This window comes from Neovison vison, chromosome 2 (genome assembly GCF_020171115.1).
Source record: "Neovison vison isolate M4711 chromosome 2, ASM_NN_V1, whole genome shotgun sequence".
Classification (NCBI taxonomy): Eukaryota; Metazoa; Chordata; class Mammalia; order Carnivora; family Mustelidae; genus Neogale; species Neogale vison.
Genome location: NC_058092.1, coordinates 150,214,329 through 150,237,258, shown reverse-complemented (window position 1 = coordinate 150,237,258; position 22,930 = coordinate 150,214,329). Strand labels below are relative to the sequence as shown.

The following is a 22,930-nucleotide window of genomic DNA, read 5'->3' as shown; positions in this document are numbered from 1 at the left end:
GCGTGGGTCCCTGCTGTTCAGGTGGGGGAGGCCCCGCTGGGGGAGGCCTCGGCTGTCAGAGTCATAAAAAGAAGAGGTCACTGAGTGCAGGGGAGAACTTGTGACTGGATCTTCCTGAGCGGAAAGGACCATCTGTCCTCTGGAAGTTATTGCAGTGAAGGGTTCCTGGCACCACCTGCAGAGACAGGACGAGGAGGTGGGAAACAACACAACGAGATTAGAAGAAGAAAGAGAAGGAGAATTCCCATGAAGAGTCCTCTGATAGTGGGTGAGAACCCTCCCCCAGGCCAAGAGTTGAGCCAGTCTTTAAGGAGAGGAATCCTTGGAAGTGGGGATTTGAGCAGTGGTGTCTGGTAGGAACCCAGAGTTCTCTTTGAGATCATGGGGAATGTATGCTCAGCATTGTGTCTTTTGATGGGCACAGGCTCCACGTTGTGCAGCAGTTACCACCTCTGAAGCCTTTGTGTTCTGTAGAACTGCCTTGTGCATTGGGATCATTCCCGTATTTCACTGAGAAATCCTGTTTGGGGTGACACGGTGGGCCTTGACTGTGTACTCAGTAAGGACTTCCCCATGCCCCACGACATCCTCCATTCCCAAAGAGGGACAACGATGGATGCTAGGTGTCCATGTCAGTGGAACAGAGCACCCGTGCACCGTTGCTTCAAATGGGGAAGGTCTGCTGGGTCAGTGATGGTTTTCATGATGCGTCCATGCATTTGGCCCAGGCCAAATGTCCGGGGGCCTCTGGAGCTTGGGGAAGCCATGGGCCCAGGTTAGAGCTTCATGGCCATTGCATCCCAGCTAGGGGCCCTTATCGAATCCTGAGTCTTCTTGAACCACTGTCAGGCTTTCAAGGGCTCCTCGGGTTAGGAGGGCCATTCTTGGAACATGCAAGCATTTGAGGCCCATATCGGGTTGGCGGGTTCTGGCTTGGGAAGAATAGCCATTTCTATCCATCGCTTCATGGGCGACGAGGACGAGGAAGGCCTGTCGGAGTCCTGATAAATGTTTGTATGATTTGTTGCCAATGAGAACCAACAGGTGGGCACTAGGATGACTGCTTTGGGGGCAGACATGTTTGCTGACAGGCTTTGGCCTCAGCAGTCCGAGTTCGAGTGATGACGGCACTCCTGGTTCTTCTTTCCGCCTTTCCCTGATACTGTTGCTGTTGCTAAAGCACCTGTCCTCCGCATTTTTGTAGGGGCCTCTGCAGTGTGGTGGAATTCAGAGCCTTTCCAGAGTTAGGAGCCATGGGCGTAGAGCGGTTGGGTCCAGGCCTAAGGATCGCTGGGTTTCCATTTGGGCTGGTTTCGGGTGTTAGTTTAGGATTATCTGGAAGCGTAAGGTGGTACTTGGTAATATCATGGGCCTGCTGTCATGGTTTGGTGGCCTTTGTTCTCTGGGATGCTCAGGAGCCGATGCCAAGTCCTTAGAATCAGGGGCCATCCCCGTATGAATTGGGAGGTTCCTTTTCCCAGGAGGGCAGTTGGATGCTTAGCTAAAGCCATTGTTTGCCAGTGTACCTGAATAGGGGTGGCTTCTTGGATCAGTAGGACTGGGAGGGAAGAAACCATTGCAAGAAGCCCTTCTGTTTGGAGGTCGCGCCGGAAGATTGTTAGTAGGAATCGCCAGTGAGTGGGAGAAAACTTGTCTGGGAGATACGGGCACCCCAAGTGCACCCTGCACTCCAGGTAGAGAGTGGGGTCCTTCATTGTTCCCATAAGTCCCCAGAGAACCCTGTGGAGTGGTGAGTGTTTTCTGACTTTGAGAGATCGAGTTCCTCATCCCAGCCCCATCCAGCTGTTCAAGGTGCTCGTTGAGTTCCACAGTCATGGGGGAATCTGTCGCATGGTTCAGTTGCTGAGTGAACCCTGAGCCCATGGGGTCCCGGTGTTATGCCCGCAGAATAAGGAGCCAGGGGACTGCCCACCCACGAGCTAATGTGGCCATGTTTCTGAGGGTGACCCCAAGTTGTCTAGCTTAGGTAAGCGACACATTTGGAAAGGCCACCAGAGTTAGACATGAACGTGCACAAAGGTGGGTTCTTCAAACTGACTTTTCCTCTTCAAAAGAGCACTCCTTTCCAGAGATAGCCAACTCAGGGCTAATGTTCCACGGAAAGCAAGGTGCGCTTTAACCCACGTGGCCCCCTTATCGACTTAAGGACAGCAAGCCTTGTGATCGATCCGGAGTGATCGGTTAGAATCTGCATCGCTGGGACTTTTCCGAGGAAATCTCTAACCGCTGTCTCTCGAGGCCAGAAGCCAAGGGAAGGGCCGGCCATCGGACTGGCCTGCGATACCTGTGGATTTGGTCAGGTTCCTTTTCCTGAGGTGCCTGATAGATCCTGGGGTTCCTACTCCTGCCAGGAAGTGACACTCTTTCTGCTCCTGGTGAGGCGGTGGGTAGTCTGGAGGCCAAGGGGTCAGGCCAGCATTCCCAAGGGGCTTGCTAGCCGCCGGCTTCCCGAAAGTCAGCCTCAGTCCCTTAAATCCCTTTGGTCTCGTCTGGGTCTCAGCCTAGCTGTCTCCGTAGGACATTCCCATCCAAGCCTTGGTCAGATCAGCCATCAGTGATGGCCCTGTTCCAAGGCGAAGAGATTCTCATGGAACATCAGGGGATGCCGAGGGTTGCCATGGGAGAGGAAATGGTTCCTGAGACCTTTTGACTTGGAGGGCTAGGGCAGAGTCAAACGCGCCATGCTTTCACGTGCCTCTGAAGGAATGTTGGGTCCCATTTCGGTACGTCCTAGATGTCTAACATTGCCATCCTTGAGGCCCACATTTTCCCCGGGGTGCAGCATGGTGCATGGGGCCCCCGTTCCTCTGGCGTGGTGTCTGGGTGCTCCCGAGTTGGAGCTCAGATGAAGGACAGCCTCTCGTCGCTACACCTCTTGCTGCTGCCAAACACACAGGCTGAGCGCGGCCCGTTATGTGGGGCCGCTGCCAGTGTTGAGCCCAGCATTGGGCACGGTCCTGTGGTGGAAGCGACGGGCGGTTCTGGGGCGGCACCCTCAGGGAATCCAGCAGGGCTAGGGTTGCTGCCTCTCGAGTGGTTCCCAGGGTGGTCAAGGGGCCCTGGCAGTGCCGCTTTGTCCTGAATGTGTCATGCTCTTCAGGGTTGCAGGGGACAGCGGGAGGAGGAGCAGCCCCTGCAGCAGGCAGGGGAGACGACGGGAAGGCTGCTGTCCCGCCCAGTCCCACGTGGGCCCAGTCTCACCAGACAATTGACTGTATGGGCCCAGATGGTTGCCTCGTCCTCCAAGTGCCCATCATTGGCAGGGCCCGGGCAGCCACCTCTGGGTGTGGTGGCCGACTCAGAGGGTCCTTTCGTCTGATCCTTGGGGCTCCAGTGCCGTCTTCTGGTGGGCTGCCCAGAAGCCTTCTCTTTGGCCTATGGAGGTCAGGCGATTATGCTGAGTGAAATAAGTCAAGCAGAGAGAGTCAATTATCATATGGTTTCACTTATTTGTGGAGCATAACAATAGCATGGAGGACAAGGGGTGTTAGAGAGGAGTAGGGAATTTGGGTAAATTGGAAGGGGAGGTGAACCATGAGAGACTATGGACTCTGAAAAACAATCTTAGGGGTTTGAAGTGGCGGGGGTGGGTGGGAGGTTGGGGTACCAGGTGGTGGGTATTATAGAGGGCAGGGCTTGCATGGAGCACTGGGTGTGGCGAAAAAATAATGAATACTGTTTTTCTGAAAATAAATAAATTGAAAAAAAGAACATAAAAAAAAAAGAGAGAGCAGTTCCTGCAGGCGTGTTTCCCTAGATGTTCACACCAACTCCTCCTCTGGGCCCAAATCGGAGCTGCAAGTGGGCCCCAGGGCCATCCTGGCTCCCTTTGTCGGAGCACCCCAGGAGCTTCTGGTGCCCCGGGGTCATGGGCACACTGTCCTGTGGCGCAGCTATAGAGACAACGGGTGGAGTGGTGTGAGATAGTGAGTGGTGTGTGGCCTGGGCAGGCCTTACTAGAGGCCTGTGGGGTTTTGCGGGACGTGTCTTCTGAGGTGTTGAGGTGGAGGTTTCACTGCAGGACCCACGCGTGACCTGAAGAAAGGGGAATTTCCCGTGGGCCCCCTGGGGAAGAATGAAGGCTACACTGTCAGGGTCCCTCAGGCCCCTTCCCTGACCGACCTCCTCCATGACGGCGGGGTCCTCCTCCTGCTGGGCTGTCCCTTCCCCAGCCTCTCTGAGGGCCCTGGACATGCCCTTCTCTGTGGGGGGATCCTTTGCCCACGCGAGTGTTGCAGGTGGTGTGGCAGAGACGATGTGCTCCCAACCCCCACGGGAAGGGAGTTCCCACAGTCCACGGGCTGTGGGCAGGTGTTGGGCGAGGTGGGAGCAGGCAGGTCTCCCCTGCCGACTGAGGGATCGAGGAGAGTCTCTAGAGTATGAAACTCACAAAGCAAAATGGTGCCATGAGGGGACCCACTACCTCCCACAGGCCTCTTGGAGGCTCGGGGGATGGGAGGTGTTGGTCAGATCATACGGGAGTGGCCGGCAGACAGTTGGAGACCGGGCCCGACTCCGTGCCCACAGGGATGCAGCGCTGGTAGGGGTGAGCTGTCCTGCTCCTGTGAGCCCGGGGGCCTGTCTTTATTTGCTCATTTCTCACGTGCCTGAAGTGGGAGATGAGGCCACCCCACCACTGTCTCTTCCCGACTAGTGTTGTCCAGGAGCAAGCCATCTGCTGACTTTTCCAGGGTGGGAGGGCAAGTCTTGGGTCGTGCAGAGGGAGGGGCTCCACAGGGGGTGTGGAGCCCTTTGCCAGAAGAGCACCGTGCCTGGGTTGCCTAGGGTCCAGGCCCTCCAGGCAGCCAGTGCCCTCCTTCCAAGATCAGAATCTCCTGGACAACAGCACCCAACCACCACAGGGAGTTGCCCAGATCAGGTGGAGGTTCCCCATGGGATGTTCTCAGGGCTTCCTAGTGCCTACAGGGACTGGGACCTTCGTCTCCTCTCCTCTTTGTGGTCAGAGGCTAGGGCAGCACCCCGGGTTCTGTGCGGTTTCCCGAGGTGCCCACAACAAGGACAGGGCAACGAGGGAGAGTGTGTGTCCATGTTCACCGGCCCCTTTTCCTGCCTGACTCACCCCGTTCCCGAGTCCTCCTCTTCTTCTGCTTCCCTTGTAGTTTGTGCAAAGTCCACCGAAGGGAGGCTTCTTGAGAGCTGGGAGCAAGAGCAGAAGAGGGCATGAGCACAGACTCCCCGATAGGAGAAAACCAAGTGGGGACACCCAGGCCCAGCTTCCCTTCCCGAGGCCCCTCCAGCCGGGTGAGCCATGCCCTGCGGACTCCCAGCCCTCCTCCCTGCTCTGCGGTCTGGGGCCGCTTCCCAGAGTCTGCATGGAGGGGTCAGGGTGATAGGAGGAAAGTGGTGAGGAGGGCTGCCGGGGAATTTCAAGCAGCAGTTCCGATGCAAAGCCCATGTGCGTGCTGGAGACGAGGGCCTCCTGGGTGGGCATCGTCAAAGCAGGGAAAGGGGAAGAGCTGGGAGTAGGCACTTAAGGACAGAGGAGAGGGGAAGCCCAAGAGATGGATGTGGAAGTGCATTACAGGCACAGGGTGGCTGCTTCCGTCAGAATCGTCATCTTCCGCGAAATCCTCGTCTGGGTCAGAGAGCAGCGGGGATGCTGAGGTGGCCATGCGAGACGACAGGAGTTAGCGCAGCTGACGACCCACGGCCTGCCGCTCTGGGGATGCTGGGCTCTGCCCTCAGTGGGGTGTGTCCTTAGCTCCGAGTCCTCCCTGGCCTTGGTTGCTTGATCTCTGCAGGGTTCGTGGGCGGGTGTCTCTGGTTGCCCACCTGCTCTTCCCACCTCCGACTCTCTCCAAGATCCGGAAGCCCGGCTGTGTGATCCTTTTCCCGCTGGAGGCTGTCACTGTCCCTAAGACGGCCTCTGTGGGACTTTGTCTTCCTCCGTCCTTGTTTCTTTCCTTCCCTGCTTTTTCTTCCTCCTCCTCCTCCTCTTTTCATCCCCCACAGATGCTCCATCTCCTTCACCCTGCCAAGCTCCACCCGTCCTATTGTTGTCCAGGAGGGGGCAACCAAGGAAAGAGAGGAGACATCCTGGGTCCCCCGGAATTAATCCCCCTGTGCTGGGAGCAGCTGTCATGGGTCTGGGATTCCTGGGGAGGTGCAGGGAGAGATGGCCCACCACGTGCCCAGGGACTGAGATGACCTTCTCAGAGACCTGTTTCAGGGAATGCAACGCCTTGTGTTTCCCTAAGTGCTACAGAGGTTGAATGGAGACAGGAGCACGGGAAAGTATGCAGGTGCCCTCAGCTGTTCAGGACAGCCCTGGAAAATGTCCAGCAGTGTGGTCACTGAAACACAGGATTCCTGCCAGTGCTCCTGCTGAGGCATGCCTGGAATGGACGGGGTAGCGGTGTGTGTAGGGCCCTGGGCAGGCCTGAGGGACGTTTGCCAGTTGGGCATGCCTAGGGAGTGGAGAGCATGGCCAGGGCTGTGTGTCGGTGAGGTGGGACCGTGACTCCCTGGCCCTACTCCCAAGAAACTCTGTGCTATGCCTCGACGCCAGCTGGTGAGAGGTAGTGTGGACCCAGGGAGGCAAGTGTGTGAAGCAGGTTCAGCAGCCCCTTCACACAGGCCTGGGGGATCGTGGCCCACGACAGGGGGTCTCCATGGTAGCTGCAAGGGGCATCCCGCACTTGGGAACATGTCCACAGGTCAGACTCGGCTGGGGTGTGAAGGCTGGCAGAAGCTCCGATTTATGGGATCCTGTGTAGTGAACCCAGGGGAAGTACTCTTTTCCTTCTGCAGCTCTGGGAGTCCCCTTGAAGGTACAGCAGCTTGGAGAGAACCGGGACGGTTTGGTAGTGGAGGTTATGAGGGAGAGAATTTAGACCTGTCTTCCACCTCCTGGCTCAGACCAGAGCATAATGTCACGGTTCTCTTGCCCGGGAGAGTGCGGTTGGGGCTGCAAGTCCTGAGCATGACCAGGTCTGGGCCCAGTGCCAAGAAAGATGCAGAGTCTCTTGTGCACCATTCCCGGGAGGCCATGAGCAAAGAGGCCAAGCTATGACATGTGGCAGCAGCCAAGGGAGGCACGAGCAAGCTTTGATGGGAAAGACAAGGAGCCGCACAAGGAGTCCAGTGGTGATGACAAACCCAGCCTACCCTAAAGGCCCGTGGACACCTCGTCTGTTCTTTTCATCCCGAAACCGTGACATGAGGCAATGATGCCTGTGCCAGAGCATCCCTTTCCTTGGTGGTTTTTGACCCACCTTCCTCATTCTCCGGAGTGGCAGGGGCAACCCCATGTTTCCGGGAGCCCTGTCCCTGTGTTCCCCTCCTCGGTGCCGTTCCCTACCTGAAGAGACTTTGTCCTCACTGGTGGGAGTAGTCCTCGATGCTCTCTACCAGTAGATCTGTAAGAACTGAAGGAGGAGCAATGTCGTTAGGAGAGAAACCGCCTCACCCCTTCATCCCAGGTGTGTTGAGATGTCTCTGGGCCATGCAGCATCTGCCTGACCCTTCTGCCGTGCTGTCAGAGGTTCACGGGGCTGGCGGAGCTGGAGCCCTTGGAGGAGACGGGGATTGGAGTTTCATGCCTTCTAATGAGACCATGAGGCTACAGCAGCCACCTCAGTGTCACTTCTGCATGCCCATGACCGCTGTCCCCTCCCAGCACAACCATCGGAAACTCCAGTCGTTATGGGACTCTTGACGTGTGGCTAGTGGGAGTGAGCACCTGGATGTTTTCGTTCCCTTGATTATTTCCATATACTGTGCTGAGATAATAAGTGACTGTGTACGGTGGATACTAGACAGACTCTTTCCTTGATCGCTCAGCGCTAGAAACCAACCAGGAGCGAGAGACAAGGCCTGCTCTCCCGCGTATTGCTCAGGCATCAGTGGCTGGCCTGACAGGGACGTTGATCAAGGGAAGACATTCCCGGACTGAAACACACCCACCAGGCGCTGCTGGAGGTCTTTGGACCCGAGGAGATTAAGGTGAAGCCCCAGTTCCTAGTATAAATGGGGAACAGATTCTGTGCAGCACTGACCAAAAGAATACAATGTGATGTTCTCGGGACAGAGGAGATGCTACAGTAGATAAGGGAACCAGAAAGGAGCACAATGAGCCACGACGTTTCTGAATATGAAGAAGTCTGTGGTGGGTCCCTAGAAGCTGACCTTCCAATACCTTGGATGACTCCCCTGAGCCAACAGGAGGGTGCTGGCATACAAAGAGGCAGGGGCACCTGGGAGCGGAAGAGAAATGCCCAAGGAAATGCGCTCATGTTGGCATCACGATGCTTCCTAAGAGGAACCCAGAAAAAGCAACCTCTTCTGAAACAGCGAACAGGGTGAAAAGGCAGCCCACTGGAGATGCCCTTGGCAATCCTTATTTCAGAAAAGGTGTGTTCATGGTCAAAAAGGAAAAACTGAAAGAAAACCAACCAAACAAAAGAAGACCGGGATTTCACCCAATGAAAGAATCGAGAAAAAGACTGGAATAGTCTGTGCTGCAAAGGGAACGGATGACCCGGCCAGTCAAACAGACATTGTCCGAAAAGATGCTCAACGTAAGGCATCGTGAGGGCAATGCGAATCCAGAGGACGCTGAGCTGTGGCATATTCAGTTAGGGTAGCAAGGACCCAAACCAGGAATTCAAACCCAGGACCCATGTTGGAAGGAGGCAGAAAATTGGAGACTTTGTATGCAATTCGTGGAATGCAGACTGGTACAATTACCCTGGAAAAGCCCGTTGAGCGCCCTCGTAGAGCAGTGAAAGGTACTCCCGTGGATCCCGCTTGTGCGAGTGAGGAAAAGAGATGTCGGAAAGTCAAATTCTGTTCCTATAGGTGTTTCTCATGAGAGAAAGTTTTATTGGCTGCCAAAGAACCCTGAATCCCTGATTTGGCTCTGTTTCCATTTCCAGGCACTGAACTCCCTTGAGTTGTCTATTGGCCCAACCCTTCGGCATCTAACAAGGCCCTCTTGCACGGAGAGATGGCCAGAAAATGGGCGGTGATTGTCCTGTCACCCCTGTTGAGGTTTGCGGTTCTCTTTGGCCATCTTGCAATGCACAGAGCACCCTTCGTTCCTGCATGGACGGGGTCCAGGTGTCCCCAGTGATGGTCAGTCCCCGAACACGACCTCATTCCCCCTTGGACAGGACAGCTTTTGGGCCCACCGCCGAGAGCCCCAGCGAGGACCAGTGGTGGGTGTGGGATTTCCCCTGGGACAAGGCCAGTTGCATTCTTAGACACAGTATCTGCAGGGAAATGGTAGATCTCCATGGAGAAACGCGGGGTGAATTGGCCCCATCTGTTCCCTGGCCACTGCCCCGTTGTGCAGGTCGCCCCCGAACGGGCTGTTACAGGCGGCTGCCCCGGGAGCCGCCTGCAGAAGGGACGAAGTGTGTCCCAGCACTCAGTGCTTCCAATGAGGTTGGGAAGACGCATCGTGGGGCCTCTGATGCAGAGATGTGTGTGTGTGTGTGAGTGCAGTGTCAAGTGGGAGGTGCTGTGACCATTCTTGCCCGAGACCTGCCTTGGCGGGTGATCCCCATGGACACTGACTCAGTAACAGGGACACACTTGTGTCTTTGGGGCACCGTCTAGCCCTTCCTAGTTAGTGACGGGATTTGTTTTCTGGGGGAATTGATGTGTATTGACAGGGAAAGAACACCTCTTTCAATTGTAGGTGTTGAAGAGTTTTCCCATGAATGGACGTTCGTGACGTGACAGTGATGGGAAACGTCCCTGAGAACGTGGACACCATCAGTCGCCATTTTGAAGGGACCAGACACGTTCGAGAACACAGGATTCACCCACCTGACACACATACACCAACCCTGAGAATCCCAGCGCATGGATTCCCATGGAAACAGACCTTGTGCCCAGCACCCGATCCTACAGCACCTAAGAGCAGCACGGTAGCTTCCGGGGGCAGGGTCACGAGGCCTCGGGTCTCGGTCCGGAACATGCCCCTTAGTCTCGTTGCAACAGGATCTGGATTCTGGGTGTCTCTCAAGATGGAGCCTGCAAGGAAGCCCCACCTTGCCCATTGTCCAGGTTGCTCCAAAGCAATGAGTGACTCCAGAGGACAGCATACTTACCACGCTCCCTTTGCAGCAGGGCCACCTGCGATTTCAGGAAAGAAAACATGATGAACATCAAGTCCTGCCTCGTCCCGTGTGCCCAGCTCTTTTGGTCTCTTGGTGATGGGCAGGGTCATGGACAGTGATATGGAATCCACCTAGAGGTCGCATGCCCTGGGTCCATAAGTTGGCACAGAGGTGTCAGTAGCACCTGTGAAAAAGCTCACGACCCTGTGGACTGTAACCGAACCTGCCATTTCCTGCAGGGTGTTTGGAATGGGGTCCTCCTGGCTAAGGGTTGCTCCTTCAAGAATCTGCCCACCACGGACATTGTACATGCTGAGGTGTTGGGATCTGATTGCGAGGATCAGAGAAACAAGGGATGCCGGACCTCACCTGAAGAAAAGCTAACTTACCACCATGGTGAACAATGGGGCCTCTCCCACTCTGCTGTCCATGTCAAGGCCATCGTACAGGCTAGCCAGGGGATCTAGGTGGATACACACAGAGAGTGTTGGGACCGCGACAGAAATTTTTGGGAATCGCTCGGGGAGCTTTGCTTGGGGTGCACGTGCGGACAAGTATGTGGAGGTGGGGAGCTCATCAGTATGGACTGAGCTGCAGTGGGCCCTTCCTGGATGGAGGATGAAAGGTCCTGGAGAGGAGCAGGGACGTGAATAGAAACTCTGCCTCCCGTTGGAGCTCCAGGGCCTGGAATTACTGTGAAATAGTTCATCTCCAAGGCACACCTACTGCCTGCCCCCAAACCTGCACCACCTAAGAGCAGCGCAGTAGTTTCGGGGGACAGGGCAATGAGGCCATGGGTCTATCCCCAGAAAATCTCTTGCTGTTACTCCGACCCTTCTTCCAGTCCTACCGGACCTGGAATCAGGGTGGTTCTCATCGTGGAGCCTGTAAGGAAGCCCCCAGCTTTGCCCTTTTCCAGGTTGTTGCAAACAAGTGAGGGTCTCTAGAGTACAGAATACTTACCGCCATCCCCTTCCAGCAGGGACACCTGTGATTTCAGAAAAGAAAACAGTATGAATGTCAATTCAGGCTTTGTCCTGTTTGCATGGCTCTTTTGTTCCCTGGGGGATGGGAGGAAGCCAGATGGGGAAGTGTGGTAGAGGCCCGTGAGCCCCAAAGAATGACGAGAGCAAAATGATTCCTCCACAGATGCGCCCAGTCTTCCTAGAGGTCCCACGTTCCGGGTCCCCCCTGGACACAATAGGTGGCAAGGAGGAATAGCTGCTACTCGTTCCCAAGCTCCCTGCCCTCCAGATGGTAGGTGATCCTGCTGTGGTTGTCCCCGCCCCCCTGCAATGCCATCGGGGTTAGGTCGCTTTTGGTAACAGATTCTCTCTCAAACTTCTCCCTCCCCTGCCAGTTGTGCATGGATATATATAGTGACCTTGATTAAAAAAGCCAGAAGACTTTTGTGTGCCCCCCAAAGAAAGGTCAACGTAACACTCTGGTGTAAAACGGGGCGTCTTCCTTTGTCGTTGCTTTTGAATGTTCCCCCGCCTGTCCATCCAGCAAAGCTAGGGAGAGATCCACAGAATGGTCAGTCCACTGGTGGGGCTCGGCAGGAAGAGCTCAGGGAGTTTCGCTTGGGGTGGGCATGCCCGGGAGTGTATGGCGACGTTGGGGTGCATGGGTATGGACTGAGCAAGCTGCTGCTGCATCGAGAGAGGTCGGGGCAAGGAGCAGGAACAGAGGGAGAAATACTGACTCTGAACTCGAGCTACAGGGAATGGAATCAGGGTGACCTCTTCAAGCCGAAAGAGGGTAAACACTAAGAGACACGGTCCGTTGTACTGTCGGGCAAGCTCCTCCAACCAGTGAATGTGTCGTGGTCATTGTCAAGACCGTTTCTTGGCCGCTCCCACCTATCTCTCACCTCTTCTAGGAGATTGTGTTTCTGCAGAAGAACCCTGTGTGGCAGGGTTGCATTCAATGCAAGCACAAGTACCCTAGAGGTTTCTATTTGTCCCTGAGTCATGCAGGGTCAGGAAAACCAAAGATCCAGGATTTCTACATACTGACATCTGACCCTTCCAACAGAGTCCCCATCCACAAAGTGCTGATTCTTCCCAGTCTTCCTTTCCCGTGGCATGCGGGTGTGTCCTTGGAGTCCGCGGGACCCAGTTTCCGGGGACCCAGCTCCCCCAGTCAGGACCCGGCAAGTTCACGAGCGAGCCGAGGCCAGGCGGGAGAAGGGCACTCTCTAACCTGGCCGTGTAGCAGATTGTCAGGAAGTCGGATCGGCCCCGACCTAATGATGAAGCTTTCCTGGCCATTGCCATTTGCCAGTGAGCCTTCCCTCTGTGTGTTCAAGATGGGACCGTTTTTGTAAGGCTGGTGGTTATGTTTGCGTTGACTAAAGTAGCTTCTGATTCCTTTGTGTTTTGACCCTGTCTGAGAAATGTCCCGAGCTAGGACAGATGTGGGCCCCTTCCTTTCTCCCCATCCCTGTCTGAGGAAAGGGAATCCTGAGCAACCCTCCAGGTGGAGCTGAGGTCAGCGAGGAATGCGGTGTCCTAGCGCGGTGTGTGCAGCGGGGATGAAGGAGGTTTGGTTTTGAAACTCTGACCCGTGCCCTCAAGTCCATTCAGTGGGAGTTGTCTTCTGGTGAAACGCACGCAGTCCACACACCCACATGCCCGGTCCCGTCTCACCGACCCACGCGAAAACGAGACCCAACCCTCCGACGCGCCAAGCACACCGCCCGAGTGACCTACTGGTTTGCAGGGACTGTAGCACAGGGTCCTGGTTTTCTGCCGGACACTCCGTATGTTCAGTCCGCCCCAGCCTCCGTGCCCGGGAGGAACTCAGAAGGGGAGAAGCTCTCCAGACCAGAGGAGGAGAGAAAGCCCTACCTTGTTCAGCTAGATCTGTCCCCCTAAAGGGAATGATGGGGGAATACCCATATGGGACATATCCATTCGCCGCCTCCTGCAGTTGGAGAAAGGGAAACCCACTGAGGATCCCAGCACCCTGTGCACACCGTGTGCAGACATCTCTGTGCCCTTGGTTTGTGTCGTAAGGAAGCTAGATGGGATGCGGTCATTGCGTCTATGATCCAGAGGAGGAGGAAATGACCTCCCGAAAAGGCTCCAGCTTGTTATGTCAAAACTCCCCCGTCCATTTTCTTCAGCAACTCCTTCCAAAGCCATTTCCCATAGACAGAATGAGCTGTTGGAAAATGCTCACGACCATCCATTGCCTAAGCAACGGTGGTGACGTTTTCTCAGAGCCCGTCTCAATCCGCTGTCCGTTAATAGTATAAATTCATGGCAGGCTCTCAGCACCAAGGACATTGTCTCTCCCCTCTCGCATGATACGTACCATGATAAACATAGTTACCATCTGTCACCACACTGCATTATTACAGTATTATTGAACATACTCCCTATGCTGTACTTTACATTTTCTATAACTTACTTATTTTGTAACTGAAAAGATTTTACCTTTTTATCCCCTTTATCTGTTTTTCCCATTCTCCTACCCATTTTCCCTTTGGCAATCACCAGTTTGTTCACCGTACTTAAGAGTTTGGTTTTTGTTTGTTTTTCAGATTCCACATATAACTGAAATTGTATGGTACTATGATTTTTATAGTACTGTCACTCCTCTTAAACTTCACGTTTTGTCTTTTAAAATCTGTACCACAGGGGGATGGAGAAAGTACCAAACTTGTATCCCATGTAATGTGTGTGTGTGTGTGTGTGTGTGTGTGTGTGTGTGTGTAGTATATAGGATAGAGAGGTAGATTCTGTGAATAAGAAAGTGTGAAAGTTGGGAGATTTGGGGTTAAAAGCTGAAATTCCAGAAGTGGATCCCTGGTTCAAATTTCAACATTGCACATTCCTATCTTGCTGGCCAGGAGTCACACCTATAATGTCTTTACCGAAGTATTCTTCCGGCCAACAATTCTTGTTCTCTCCAGATCATGCTTTTATTGTGTTTTTCAGTGTGGATGGGCTGACAGTTTTCTGAGTATTCAAAGTCTGATTCCTTTTTGCTTAACAACTATTTAACAATTCCTTGTTAAAATCATCTCTAAGCCCTTGCACTCTACTAGGAACTGTAACAAAAATCCAGATTGCACCCCTGACATTTTTTTTTCTTAGAAATCTCCTCAGGTAATCATTCAAGCTCATCACAAATATGCTCTGTTTTCCAGAAAACACTAAGCACAATTCAGCCAAGTGCTTTACCTCTTTATAACAAAGATCTCCTTTCCTCCAGTTTCTGATAACATTCTTCATTCCCATCAGAGACCACATGAGCATCACCTTTAAAGGTTCATACTTCTACTGACAGTCTCTTTCAGTCAATGTTGACTTTTCTAACATACACCTTGTAATTCTTCCAGCCTTTCCCCATCCTACTTCCACAAAGTCACTTCCATATTTGCAGGCATTTGTTACAACAGATCCCTACTTTTCAATGCCAAAATGTCCATTAGGTTGCTAGGATTGTGTTAACATAATGCCAGCCACCAGACTGGGTGGCTTAAACAAAAGAAATTTATTCTTTCAGAATTCTGGAAGATGAAAGTTCCAAAATTAAGGTATCAGAAGGTTTGGTTTCTCCCGAAGCTTCTCTTCCTGGCTTGGAGACCGGACCTTCTTGCTGTGTCCTCACATGGTCTTTCCCTATGCAGGTCCATCCTTGGTGTCTCTTCCCATTCTTATAAGGGCACCTGAATTATTGATTAGGATTGGATTAGGATTTAATTATAATTTAATTTAAGCTACTTAATTATGATTTAATTTAACCTAATTGTTTCTTTAAAGGATTTTTTAAAACGATTTTATTTATATATTTGACAAAGAAAGATCACATTTAGGAAGAGAAAAAGGAAGAGAGAGAGAAGAAACAGGCTACTTGCTCAGCAGAGAGCCAGATGCAGGACTCAACCCCAGGACCCCTGTGTGTGTGTGTGTGTGTGTGTGTGTGTGCAGATATAGATATAGATACATATATATATATATATATATATATATATATATATATAGAGAGAGAGAGAGAGAGAGAGAGATAGTTATCACATCTTTTTTATCAATTCATCTGTTGGTGAACATCTAGGTTCTTCCCATAGTTTGGCTATTGTGGACTTTGTTGCTATAAGCATTCGGGTGCACGTGCCCCTCCAGATCACTACATTTCTATCATTAGGGTAAATATCCAGTAGTGGGATTGCTAGGTCATAGGGTAGCTCTACTTTCAACTTTTTGAGGAAGCTCCATACTGTTTTCCAGAGTGGCTGCACTAGCTTGAGTTCCCACCAATAGTTTAGGAGGATTCCTTTTTCTCTACATCCTCACCAAAACCTGTTGTTTCCTGACTGGTTGATTTTGGCCATTCTGACTGGTGTGAGGAGGTATCTCATTGTGGTATTGATTTGGATTTCCCTGGTCCCGAGTGATGCTGAGAACTTTTTCATGTATCTGTTGGCCATTTGGAGGTCTTCTTTGCAGAAATGTCTGTTCATGTCCTCTGCCCATTTCTTGAATGGAATATCTGTTCTTTGGGTGTTGAGTTTAATAAGTTCTTTATAGATTTTGGATATTAGCCCTTTATCTAATATGTAATTTGCAAATGTCTTTTCCCATTCTGTTGGTTGTCTTTTGGTTTTGTTGACTGCTTCCTTTGCTGTGCAAAAGCTTTGGATCTTGATGAACTCCCAGTAGTTCATTTTTGCCCTTGCTTCCCTTGCCTTTGGCGATGTTTCTAGGAAGAACTTGTTGTGGTTGAGGACAAACAGGTTGCTGGCTGTGTTCTCCTCAAGGATTTTGAGGGATTTTTGTCTCACATTGAGGTCTTTCATCCATTTTGAGTCTATTTTTGTGTGTGGTGTAAGGAAATGGTCCAGTTTCATTCTTCTGCATGTGGATGTCCAGTTTTCCCAGCACCATTTATTGAAGAGACTGTCTTTTTTCTATTGGACATTCATTCCTGCTTTGTCAAAGATTAGTTGACCATAGACTTGAGAGTCCATTACTGGGCTTTCTACTCTCTTGCATTGATCTGTGTGTGTGTTTTTGTGCCCGTACCATACTATCTCGATGATTACAGCTTTGTAATAAAGCTTGAGGTCTGAAATTGTGATGCCATCATCTTTGGTTTTCTTTTTCAACATTTCTCTGGCTATTTGGGGTCTTTTCTTATTCCGTATAAATTTTAGGATTATTTGTTCCATTTCTTTGAAAAAAGTTGATGGTATTTTCATAGGGATTCCATTAAATTCCAAAAATTCCATAGGTTGCTCTATGTACCATAGACAATTTCACAATATTTGTTTCTCCAAGCATCTCTTTGTGTCTTCCCCAATTTCTTTCGCAAGTACTGTATAAATACAGAGTACTCAGTATTTCTGGGTACAGATACTTTGTCTCTTTGGTTCAACTTATTCCTAGGTATCTTCCGGTTTTTGGTGCAATTGTAAGTGGGACCGACTCCTTAATTTCTCTTTCTTCTGTCTTGTTGGTGTATAGAAATGGAACTGCTTTCTGTGCCTTGCTTTTATATCCTGATATTTTACTGAATTCCTGTATGAGTTCTAGCAGTTTTAGAGTGAAGTCTTTTGGGTTTCCCACATAAATTATCATGTCATCTGCAAAAAGTGAGAATTAGACTTCTTCTTTGCTGATTCAGATGCCTTTTGTTTCTTTTTGTTGTCTGATTGGTGAGCTACAACTTCCACGACATGATAAAGTAGAGGAAATGGACAAGTGGAATATGTGCACAGAGGAAGCAGAGAAGGCAAGTTAAGTTTCACATATACTTTGCTGCTTTCCTATATTTTTAATGCCACTGCATAAGAATTTTTGATCTTTTTTTAAAAATTAAATTAATTTATTTATTTTCAGAAAAACAGTATTCATTATTTTTTCACCACACCCAGTGCTCCATGCAAGCTGTGACCCCTATAATACCCACCACCTGGTACCCCAACCTCCCACCCACCCGCCACTTCAGACCACTCAGATTGTTTTTCAGAGTCCATCATCTCTCATGATTCACCTCCCCTTCCAATTTACCCCAACTCCCTTCTCCTCTCTAACACCCCTTGTCCTCCATGATATTGGTTATGCTCCACAAATAAGTGAAACCATATGATAGTTGACTCTCACTGCTTGACTGATTTCACTCAGCATAATCTCTTCCAGTCCCGTCCATGTTGCTACAAAAGTTGGGTATTCATCCTTTCTTTTGGAGGCATAATAATCCATAGTGTATATGGACTACATCTTCCTCATCCATTCGTCCGTTGAAGGGCATCTTGGTTCTTTCCATAGTTTGGCGACCGTGGCTATTGTTGCTATAAACATTGTGGTACAGATGGCCCTTCTTTTCACTACATCTGTATCTTTGGGGTAAATACCCAGGAGTGCAATTGCAGGGTCATAGGGAAGTTCTATTTTTAATTTCTTGAGGAATCTCCACACTGTTCTCCAAAGAGGCTGCACCAACTTGCATTCCCACCAACAGTGTAACAGGGTTCCCCTTTCTCCACATCCTCTCCAACACATGTTGTTTCCTGTTTTGTTAATTTTGGCCATTCTAACTGGTGTAAGATGATATCTCAATGTGGTTTTTTTTTTGTTTTGTTTTGTTTTCTTTTCTTTTTAATTTATTTATTTTCAGAAAAACAGTATTCATTATTTTTTCACCACACTCAGTGCTCCATGCAACCTGTGCCCTCTATAATACCCACCACCTGGTACCCCAACCCTTGAAAAGCACAGGCAAGGTTTAGTGGTTGTGCTAGAAATAAAAATCTTTATTAGAGCAAAAAGGAAGCCCCCAGGAAGCTGCCCACTTTTGAGGTGCAGATCTCAGGACAGGACTGACTTGAGTGGAGGAGTGGGGGGAAAGAAAGGGTCATCTTCCACTCCTGTTCCATGAGACCAGAGACAACCAGCTCCTCCCTCGGCCCATGTCTGTGGAACTCAGACTGTTCATCTCTGAAAACCTAGAGTCTTCCCCTTCCCTTTGCATTATTTCCCAGTCCAGAGGACCTGATCCTGAAAGCTGACCTTCCTGTCACCCAGGTGAAATGATTCTGTGTGCCGACAGATCACCCACTCAGCACAGAGCAGTAAACAGGCCCCAGTACCTTATGCATCTGACCCTTGAGCATTGTAGGGCTCAAGGCCATCTTCCAGGGCCTGACAGGTACCCACACACCCACCCTGGTGAGCCCCCCTTCCATCCATCACTGTGACACCTGTGGATTCTTGCTAGTTCTGTAGATTCTATCACTGCTCAATAGAGCAGCCATCCTGGGCCTTGGAGGGGCTGGAGATTGCCCATTTCCAGGGGCTTCCATCAGCCATGAGGCCAAGAAGAGAGCTGCCTCTTGGCTCCCCCATGAACACTCCTCTCTCCCAAGTCAGCTCATGTAGTGCCAGTTATTTCCTTCCTGAATTGTGTGGACTTGGAATGCATTTTGTTGAATAACCATTACACTTAATGCTGGAAGTTTACTATTTTTTAAATGTAAAATCAATTAATTAACATAATCTGTCTATATTAAGCAATGTTAACTTCCAGTTGTTTTAAAAATATGTTTACATAAAATAAAAAGCATTCGGATCCAAGAAAGCTCTTGGATTATTATGAAACAATTACCCTAGGGACTGCCACTGAGGTCATTCTTCCTCTCACAGAACCTTAGTGATGCAAAGTCATCATAGATTGCCTGTTAACCATCTGTCATTCTTTCAAGGCATTTCTTATCCTATGTTTGGTCATCCCTCTTCGAGGGGTCATGGGAAAAATATAGCCTGAGTTCTTGCATAATGACTTGAATGCTAAGACTTTTATTCTGTATAAATCAAGTTTCTTAGCTATAAAATCCATAGTTCACAGTGTCTTCCCTTCAGTGTCTTTCAATACATTACTCCATTTTCTTGTGGTACAAAATATGGCATTCAGAAATGTGGATTACGTTCTCATTTCCTTTCCTTTATATGTCATCTGCTCCTTTTCCCCTAGATGACCAATGATTTCCTTTTTTCTTTACATTTTAATTAAATTTTGCATTTCAATTTTAATTTCATTTTTCTCTCAATGATTTTACTAAACCTTCCATTTGTCATTCTGAGTCAGTGCTCAGGGTACTCTATTAATAAACACTTTGAAAGGATTTATTGTGTTTACAAAAAATTCTGTATTATGACTTTTTACGTTTCTGTGTTTTTGCTTTGGTTTTCCCAGAGGCATTCCAGATATTTATTTCCTGTCCTTAACTTCACATTTTGAAATTTTCTCTCAAATCTTGTAGTCTCTTTTTTAGTTTCTTGCTTAGCATTTTTCTCTTCTCACTTCCCATTCTCATACAACACTGTCTGCTGCCTTTTTTACTACTTTCCATTTCACTTAGGAAATAATGTTTCGATACGCTGCTGCTTCTTCCCGGAGGTCTGTACTTTCCGCACTGAGTTTTTCTAACTCTAATTCATGGTGTCATTCAATATCCTGTTTCATTTCCCTAATGCCTGTTTCTTCATTTTGGGGAAAAAAGCACATGATAGTAGATGAAGTTTGTCGGGAATTTATGCCTTCATTTTCTTCAGTGGAGCTATTCTGAAGGTACTCCCCTTCCCTCTTACAACCTTCTGCCTGGGAGTCCATAGCACTATTTTTCTGTCACTAAACTTGTTTTCTTGGATTTGTAGAAAGCAGTACGTCTTAAGCGGACCTCTAGCCTCACAGAGCTCTCCCCCTCCTATTATTGCTCTGAAATGCTCAAACCCATGACGGCTTGGTTCTGGAGATTTTCTAGATGTATCCCCCTACCCCTCATTCATTGGGGTCTGCTCTCTCGCTACTTCTACTGCAACGGTCCTTCGCCATTTTGGTTCTGTTCTTTAATGTAGTGAGCAGCCTATATAACTTAGAAGGGACAACTGCCTTCATCTTCCCCAAATCTATAGCCACTCTTTTACAGGGTTATCTATTTTCAGATTCATTTAGCACTAAAGTGATTGTCAAATATGTACATGTGTTTAAATTATTTCATTTTAGAATTTCTTCTAGGCTTATTTTTAATAAATAATTTATTCTTATACATATTAATTTTTAGTTTTTTAAAAATTTATTCTAGTTGTGGATTTTCTTTGCTTTTTGTTTTTTTAATTTATTTTTAATTTATTTTCAGCATAACAGTATTCATTGTTTTTGTACCACACCCAGTACTCCATGCAATCCATGCCCTAATACCCACCACCTGGTTCTCCCAACCTCCCACCCCCCCTTAAAACCCCTCAGATTGTTTTTCAGAGTCCATAGTCTCTCATGGTTCACCTCCCCTTCCAATTTACCGCAACTCCCTTCTCCTAACTCCCCATGTCCACCATGCTATTTGTTATGCTCCACAAATAAGTGAAAGCATATGATAATTGACTCTCTCTGCTTGACTTCTTTCACTCAGCATAATCTCCTCCAGTCCTGTCCATGTTGCTACAAAAGTTGGGTATTCATCCTTTCTGATGGATGCATAATACTCCATAGTGTATATGGACCACATCTTCCTTATCCATTCGTCTGTTGAAGGCCAAAATTAGCAAGACAGGAAACAACATGTGTTGGAGGGGATGTGTAGAAAGGGGAACCCTCTTCCACTGTTGGTGGGAATGCAAGTTGGTGCAGCCTCTTTGGAGAACAGTGTGGAGAGTCCTCAAGAAATTAAAAAATAGAACTTCCTTATGACCCTGCAGTTGCACTCCTGGGTATTTACCCCAAAGATACAGATGTAGTGAAAAGAAGGGCCATCTGTACCCCAATGTTTATAGCAGCAAAGGCCACGGTTGCCAAACTGTGGAAAGAACAAAGATTGGTTTTGTTTTTTATATTTAAGTCTTTTGATTTTAGAGTTATCAATTACATTTCATTTATTTCATTTTAAAAGGTAGAGTAGATCAACTGATTTAGTTACTACAATCTTCTCTGCTAGGTTTTTCAAAAAAAAAAAAAAAAGAGCAGGGGAAGATACCAGGACAAAGAAGATTACACTCTTAGGCAATCTTTCCTGTCATCCTGAGTCAGCAGGTAGATGTTCCATGATATGGGGAAAGGAGGTGGTAGATTCAGGTCATCTTAGCTTTCCAAATTGAGTATTAGATAATTGCATTTCAGGCCAGGGGAAAGACAGGCCTGAACACAGGGGTTCTAGTATTTCCAGTGCACCACCCCAGGGAGAGCCTCTTCCAGAGTAGGGCCTCAGTGGTAGAAAGAACCCTATCTCTTGGCCACACTTGCCAGGACCTTCCACTTGACAACAGGCAGCCAGGGTCAAGGATGAGAAAGACTTTCATCCTGTCTCTCCCAAGAGGATGCTGTAACCCCTTTGAACTGGGAGACAAAGAGCCCTGTGTCCTTGGCTGCAGCCATCTGGAGTGGACTTTGTTTCATATTGAGCTGGGGAAGGAGAAGGGAGGAAGAAGGTTGTGGTTCAAGTGTCACAGACTCCTACTGTTCTTTCTAAGTAGGTTTCATTGAATACATTTTCTTCATTTGCTTTATGTACATAGGGCCATTGGTGGACCCTCTCATTTAAAAAAAATCATCTTCACCACTTTCACTGGACAGTTGGTCAAGAGACCCATGATGGAAATGATAGTCCTAGCTGATAGTTTTGAGATCGTTGGTTATTCAGTAAATGAAAGTGAATACAATTGCAATGAGTAGAGATATTTTAAAACTAACAAACACAAGGAAATGATTAGAGGTCTATGAAAGGTTTGGCATTTACAAAGTCTGAAATTTTTGTCCATTTCTGCTTTCTCTTATATCTTCTGCTTCGTATTTCATGAACTTTGTTTCCTTTCATTTTTTTTTTTTACCATATGCTGGTTTTTATTCTTGGCAAAACTAACTACAGTAGTTTCCTTATACCAAGAATGACTGTACCCTCTTTTAGAGCAGCTCAGCATTTGTGTCTGCCATGAGGGTGGAGCCCTATCAGTCACAGACCACCTCAAACCACATTCATAGCTCGATGTTGGTTGACAGATCCCTAGCTAGTCAGACTTCAAGGGCACATTGGCCTGTTCCTTTGCTGTCTCCTTTCCACTACTACCCTGTAGGCTCCTGAGTTTGAGAAGAACAGTGTGTCTTATCTTTTCAGCCTCCTTGGGGGTCCCAGAGTAATACGTGCAGAATTCCCCATAAATTTCTTGTGATGGTTAATTTTGTATATTGACTTGGTTGATCTCATTGTGTCCATATATTTTGTCGAGCATTATTCCCAGATATTTCTGTGAGAGAGTGTTTTTTGGATGTGATTAATACCTGAAACAATGGACTTGGAGTAAAACATAAGACTTTCCATAATGTGGGTGGGCCTCACCTCATCAGTCAAAGGACTAATTGCCCCAGAGGAATATGGTTATTATCCCAGCAGACCACTCCAAACTTGAACTGCAGTATTTTCTCTTCCTAGGTCTCCAGCCTAAGGACATTTGGACTTTGAGTTAAAATACCTATGGGACATTAACTTATGGAGGTGACTGTGTGATGACACAAAGATGCAAATGGGATTGAGGTATTTTTGTTATTTGCATTTCCCCAGAAGAATGGGTGTGCCACTTCACACAGGAATCTGGTCAGGAAACAGAAGAGAGAGTGAGGTGAAAGCATAGCCCAGAGACTTTACAGAGGTTCCACGGACAAAGCAAGGCAGAGCAGGGGAAACAGTCTAGGACTGGCCAGTTTGAATAATGTCAAACATCTTTATGTATAGGGTGGCCTTTAGTTGTCTGACTCCTACCTTTGCTGTGATTTAGAATGTGATAACTATTGGTTTTAGTTTGTGAGAGTGAGATAAAGGAAGT

The 22,930-nt window shown here is 48.9% G+C and overlaps 1 protein-coding gene across 1 annotated transcript in view; it reads left to right on the top strand.

Annotated features, from left to right (window-relative positions):
- The window catches only part of LOC122900551 (zinc finger protein 33B-like), a 39,934-nt gene extending 17,335 nt beyond the window's left edge, over positions 1-22,599 (top strand). The window contains exon 6 of the mRNA XM_044239308.1: positions 22,540-22,599. The gene's annotated coding sequence lies outside the window, so the exon portion shown is untranslated. The remainder of the gene's footprint in view (positions 1-22,539) is intronic.
- The last annotated feature ends 331 nt before the right edge of the window (positions 22,600-22,930 follow it).